We start from the raw sequence: 7,278 nt of genomic DNA, 5'->3' as shown, positions 1-7,278 counted from the left end.
CTCAAGATAAAATTAAAGTTTTAGAATTAAGGCATCTTAAATCTCTTAAGAGTAGTCTTTCTTCTAAACATCTTTATATTTTTCTGGGTCAAATAAAACTAATTGAAGTTATGTTTCATGCTTATTGCAGATTGATATTTGATCCAGGAGGAATTTCTGTGAAGCCAACAAAAATAAGTCCTCATAATAAAGACGACCCACCAGATTTGAGGACAAATCCTTTCCAAGGAGGAGGGGATGATGACTTGGGTCCAAGCCCATCATGGACCATTACTAAGAAACATGACCAATACAAGGAGAAGGGTAGAAATGTCCATATAAAGGTCACAAATACTGGCTGCACCCCACTTCTTTGCTAAGCACACCACGACTCATTTCTAGCACATGTAACATAATCTGCACATGGAACTTCTAGATGGAAGTCATGCTTTTCATGCGCTGCCACGTGGATAATGATCCATGATTCTCGGCCTCCATCTACACCACACGTAGATCATAGGCTTATTATAAATCACTAGGTAGCACTTGTAATTGATACTTTGGATTATATGAAATTTTCTTCTGCTGATGAATATTTTCCAGCTTGAGAAAAACTCTGCCAAAGTCACCTTTCCTAGAGCTTTTCCCTCACCACCTAGTTCCTTCCAATTATGGAAGCCTTCTGACTAGTGCCATCCACCATCAAGCTCTTCATCCGCACATCACCTTGAATCAGTTCATTTTCACCATCACTGATCCATTGAGAATTCTTCCGCTGCCGCATCTTCATCCAACACCGACCTCCATAGTCATTTATCTCCGCTGCTGCAGTTTCATTTTCCTTCCGCTGCCCGAGTTTCATTCACCTCCAAGCTGGAGCACGTTGTCAATTGGTATTCAGAGCCAAGGTTGATCTACAACACGCTCCAGCTAAGTAGATTCTTCTTTCATTCCACACTGTCAACATCTTCCTTGCGTGTGCTTCTCTGTTTCACTGTTCCATTGGTTTCTCTTCATTCCAGTAGTTTCCACTGATTGCATTGTTTGATCTAGCTTTTCATTACTTTTATTTGTTCATTTTTTTAATCGGTCCGATCTTGTGTCCTTGAGTCTTTTAATTTTCAAATCCAATTCTGTTATGTCCAGTAATGTGTTTTGATTTTATTCTGTCAAATTTCTAAGTTGAAACTGCATCTGGATAGATCTGTGATGTTTGATATGGAATTCAAAAGATGCACACTAACATGAGCAATGATTCATAGAGCTCAAGTGTGATTTGAATCCATCAATTGCAGTACCACAGAAGCATAGATCCGATTCTGTTTTAAATTTGATGCAAAGTCATAATTATGTTTCTGGTATGAGCAGATGTGTTGCAGCAGTGTGTGAATTTTCCAAATAAAAAGTGATTTGTTAAGACAAACCAATTTGGTTGTATCACACTGCATAATTCAAAGGTTATTTTCATAGCAGCTTGACCAAACTGCCTTCCTTGTGTGTGTCTTTTTATTCTTTTAATTTTGTTCAGTAGTAGTATACAATGTTGAACATCTGTAAAGTCATTCTTAGAGTCTTGTTCAAGTGTCATTTGTTGTCCTAAAATTCATAAAAATTTGTTTCAGAACAGTTTGAATCTACTGTTGCATATTAGAAGTGCATTGGATCAATTTTTGGATGAAATGAGCAACTCATATAGTGAAATCTTGATCTGACAGTTTTCAGCCTCCGCTGTCCATCTGCACTGGTCATATTTGCTAACATAAATTTGCTCAAATCATCATATTAAGGATCCAAATGCTTTTGACTCCTCTACTGAGATTTGGTTGTTGATTTGGTTATAATTTAGTGTGAAAATGCAACTGGACTAGTCAAATTCTGATTTGCAAGCATTTAGTCTCTGCTGGCAGCTTGCACAAGTCCATTTTGGCAAACTAAAGTTGCTTGAATCATTAAATTGGCAGTGTAAACACGTTTGTGCAAATTGGCCATCCAAACCACCAATTTCTCAGCCTATTTTTCTGATAAGTTGCAGCTGTTTGAGAAAATTCATGTTAATTAGATTGATGCATCAATTTCATTAATTGATTGGTAGCAAAAGCTTGGTGTAATTACAATAAAAGAATATACAATGCGATCTCCACAAATGCATTTTGATTTGAAAAAGCAATGAACACCAGTGCCAGTCAAGTGTGTTTCAGATTTTTTTTTTTTTTTTTGCATCAGTCACAAAATTCATTGAGACAATTCATCAAACACTTTTGTCTCTTTTCACATGAATTTGAATTGAACATTTCTGCAACTTCTCATGTTTTTTTTTTTGTTTTTCAAATCCAATCTAGAGCCCTCCTTCAGTTCTTTTTGAGTGCTATCTTCGTTGTAAACCCTTTAATTGCTTGCTTTTCTTTGATTGAAAATCCTGCACACCAGTTGTTTGACAAAACAAACGGTGTTGTATTCTGGTCTTGTGCAACTGTGGCAGCCACTGCAATGTTTTTTTGCTGAGATAACTGACTGTTGGTGCCGGTGTGAGTTCATTTGTCGTTACAACATTGTTGGAGACAACTTGACATAATTGGTAGCACTTTAGGAAGAGGATTTGGTGAAGGAAAAGATCATTGTGAAAGCTAAATTTTCAGTGCAGCAGTGACACATGCAAAGCTGCAGATTCCAACTCTTATGCTGATACTGCAAAAGTAGTTTACTTGCTGCAAAATTAACCTTCACCATGCTGCAGCTGTAAGATTTGTTTACGGCACATAAACCAGCCAAGAATTCCTTTGAGAGAAGCTAAAGTTGCATTGCCAAACCCACTTCTTTGTTCTCTTGAATTAATTCTTGTAATAGTTCAATTGTTTTCTTGATTGTAAAAGGCCATTGTGCATGTGATTTGGAAGAACTCATAAGTATTTTTCCATCATTTGCTAACATTGCTTATTTTTCTTCATTAAAATGGGTAGACGGTGAGTGTGTCTTGGATCCAAAGTCCAAGCCTCACCTAAGAGACCTCACTTCTTTCAATTCTTCAAAGTTTTTTGGAAAAGTCTTAAAGTTTATTTTTTTTTTCTTCATGATTGATTGTTTCTAGACTTTTGTTGAATGTAGAGGTAATTTTGATTTAAGGATTGTAGCTAGAAGCATATTTGGCAAGGCAAGACTTGGTACTTAAGCAACCTTTTTAGGTTCACCTCTCTTACCTGGAATATTGCTTTTAAGTGAAATCTTTTCATCCTTACTTCAAGAAAACTTTTAAATTCATAAAATGTCTGGAAGATATTCTTCTAGGAATTTTAATTTTGATAAGCCACTTAGTTACAAAGACATCAAGAGAGAGCATGACAAAGCTAGAAGGAAGACTTGTTCATTTCATGAGTTTGATAGGATTGAGGATAATTTGTATAAACAAGCTAGGGAAAATATTCCATTCTTTGGTGAGGATATTGGTGCATTAACATACCTAGCTTGGGAAAGGGAAATTAATGACATGCATTTCTTCATGATTAGCAGAAGTAAATCTGAATCCTATTATTCTAGAGATTGTGCATCTTACATCCTTAGTCTTTACATTTCTAGATTTGAAACTCATGCAAAAGAGTGGTGGGAGGAAAGGCAATACCATGTTAAGATAGGTAGAAAATCCCCCATCCATAATTGGAAAGAATTGAAAGCTTGTTTGAGAAGAAAGTTTGTGCCTCCAGAATCTCAAAGAAACTTAGAACTTATGAGAGAGCTTATTAGAGAAGGTCAATCATTCATTAAAAATTTAAGTGGGTTCTCTCGTAGGGAAGGTCAGTTTCAAGAAAATCTTAAGAGGTTATGGGAAGAGACAAGCAAATATAGAGATGAGAGATTAAAAAGAGAAAAACAAGAGCAAGAATCAAGAGAAAGAAGAAAAAAAGAGAGAAGAAGAGAATAAGAGAGAAGAGAAAAGGAAGAAAGAGAGAGAAGAGAACAAGAGAGAATAGAGCAAGAGAAAAGAGAACAAGAGAGAATAGGGCAGGAGAGAAGAGAAAAGGAAGAAAGAGATAGAAGAGAACAAGAGAAAAGAGAAAAGAGAAGAAGAAGCAAAAGAGAGAAAAGAAGAAGAGACAAGAAGAGAGAAAAGAAAGCAAGAGAGAAAAGAAGAAGAGACAAGAAGAGAAATAGAAAGAAGCAAGGGAGAAGAGCCAATAAGACAAGAAGTAGAGCAAGAACTAGGAAAAGAGCAAGCACTACCTCCTCCTACACTCCTCATAGAACCAAGACTTTTAAGGGGAGATTTTCCATCCTTTAATTTTTTCCTTTCTATCTTTGAGTTTTCCCATTTTTCTTTCAAAGAATTTGCCACTTTATCTTTTAACATGTTACAACCTTCAACATGTGGCAAATCACTTGAGTTATTGTTACCTCTAAGGTTGCAACTAACTCAAGATAAAATTAAAGTTTTAGAATTAAGGCATCTTAAATCTATTAAGAGTAGTCTTTCTTCTAAACATATTTATATTTTTCTGGGTCAAATAAAACTAATTGAAGTTATGTTTCATGCTTATTGCATATTGATATTTGATCCAGGAGGAANTTNTGTGAAGCCAACAAAAATAAGTCCTCATAATAAAGACGACCCACCAGATTTGAGGACAAATCCTTTCCAAGGAGGAGGGGATGATGACTTGGGTCCAAGCCCATCATGGACCATTACTAAGAAACATGACCAATACAAGGAGAAGGGTAGAAATGTCCATATGAAGGTCACAAATGCTGGCTGCACCCCACTTCTTTGCTAAGCACACCACGGCTCATTTCTAGCACATGTAACATAATCTGCACATGGAACTTCTAGATGGAAGTCATGTTTTCCATGCCCTGCCACGTGGATAATGATCCATGATTCTCGGCCTCCATCTACACCACATGTAGATCATAGGCTTACTATAAATCACTTGGTAGCACTTGTAATTGATACTTTGGATTATATGAAATTTTCTTCTGCTGATGAATATTTTCCAGCTTGAGAAAAACTCTGCCAAAGTCATCTTTCCTAGAGCTTTTCCCTCACCACCTAGTTCCTTCCAATTATGGAAGCCTTCTCACTAGTGTCATCCACCATCGAGCTCTTCATCCGCACATCACCTTGAATCAGTTCATTTTCACCATCACTGATCCATTGAGAATTCTTCCACTGCCGCATCTTCATCCAACACCGACCTCCATATTCATTCATCTCCGCTGCTGCAGTTTCATTTTCCTTCTGATGCCCAAGTTTCATTCACCTCCAAGCTAGAGCACGTCATCATTTTGATGATGTTACAAAGTGAAGAATATGAAGACCCTTGTTGTATTATGTTTTAAAAAGCATTCCTGCATGTTGGTCCGCGAGGTTAGGGAATAAGAGCCCATATGCAAAGTAGAGAAAAAGAAAACCGAACATAATAGCTAAAAGGCAGAACGACGTATAGCAATTGAAAGCTGAACAAAACAAATAAACACAACATAGTTAAAGACCGAACGACGTTGAACATAAGCCGAACAAAGTTTAAGACCAAACGACATTGAACACAAGCTGAACGATATTGAGTCTAACTAACATTGTAGAATAAAATGTTAAGAGTTGGAAGGTATACGAGAGAAGAAGAAAGTATATGAGAGAAGAAGAAGGGAGTCGAACGATAGAAGGGGGTGAGGGCTCGAGCCGAACGATGGAAGGAGGTGAAGAATTGGAGTCGACCGGTTGAATAGTTTATATCCTAATTATTCCAAGTCTCGTAGATAATCGATTATCACTTTTGATAATCGATTATATTTGGCAGTTGGGAGTTGTCTTCTCAATTTTTTACCCTGGGCTTATAAATAGGTTTTTCCACAACTCTTAGAATATAACATTTCATTTGCGAGTATTAGAGCTGCGTGCCTAAGGAACACTCTCTGTGTGTGAAAAGGAAATTTATGCCATCTGAGAATACAATTTGTCTAAGGAAGTTCTCAAGTGATAGTGTTACTCTTGTCAAGTTTTATGAATAGGAGAAACTCACGCTTTGTGTGTCAAGGGTCAGAACGGTTCTCTTTAAGTTGGCAGAGTTGTCTCTTCCAATTCGCTTATCGAAGGAAGGTTCTTCTGTTCATTTGTCAAATGAAAGGTTTTTGCTGTTCTTAATTTCTATTCATCTTATTGTAATTGCTAAATTGATTTTAGTGAAATAGTTAATCAGTCTTTATAATGATTAACAACTCGACGTAGAATCTTTTGATTCGAACTAGTATAAAAATCATCTGTGTGATTTTTCTCTTCCCTACACTCTTTAAATTTTTAGCACATCAACTGTTCGATAAAAGTTTTATAAGAAAAATTAAAGGAACCATTTAATTGACCGAACACGCTTTCTGTTATTAACAATCTATATAATTTTAAAACTCTGCTACGTAAAACCAATACTGATTGTTCTACCAACAATTGGTATCAAAGCTTGCTTTGATAGTTTTTCAATTTTTTCGAAAATGGGCGGTCATAACCAAATGTATGCAGAAGGTGCTTCAATTGATAGACCTCCTTTGTTTATGGGGAAAAATTATGCGTTTTGGAAAATAAGAATTCAAATATTTATAGAGTCAATTGATAGGGGTATTTGAGAAGTTGTTTTAAATGGTCCTATTATTCCTACCATAAATTTGAATGGTGTAGAGGAAGAGAAATCATATTTGAATGGACAGATGAAGAAAATAGACGAGCTCACTTTGATATAAAAGTTTGTAATATAATATCCTCTACTTTGGTATTAGATGAATTTTATAGGATTTCAGTGTGCAAAACGGCTTATGAAATGTGGGAAGTTCTTCAAGTAACCCATGAATATGAAATGTGAGAAGTTCTTCAAGTAACCCATAAATAAACTGATGATGTGAAGCGTGCTAAGGTATAGCTCCCAGGTTCCTCTTTACATCAATGAAAATGCTTATTACATCAATGAAGAATATAGATGGGTTTATATTTATTTGTTCCATAAATTCTGTGATGGAATGAGTTATGCCATATGATTCAAAAACATGCTTCAAATATTCTGTTGATTACATTAAAGCAATGATATGGTTTCAGTGACGAGAAGACTGCAGAATCCTTTATTATTAAAGTGTAATGCAAATTCTAGAAGAATGTATAAGCACCTTAGATAGTAGAATTCAAATGTAATACAAGTTCTAGAATGTTGTAGAAAAGCCTAAGATAGGAAGAAAAATCAAGAATAGTCTACATGTGTGAAAGTCTAGAACATCCCACATAAGTTATGGCTAGTATGTTCTAGAATATTCTATGGGTCTATAAATACCCATGAA

The sequence above is a fragment of the Vigna radiata genome, unplaced genomic scaffold, assembly GCF_000741045.1.
Source record: "Vigna radiata var. radiata cultivar VC1973A unplaced genomic scaffold, Vradiata_ver6 scaffold_343, whole genome shotgun sequence".
NCBI classification, from domain to species: Eukaryota; Viridiplantae; Streptophyta; class Magnoliopsida; order Fabales; family Fabaceae; genus Vigna; species Vigna radiata.
This window is presented reverse-complemented; position numbering follows the sequence as displayed.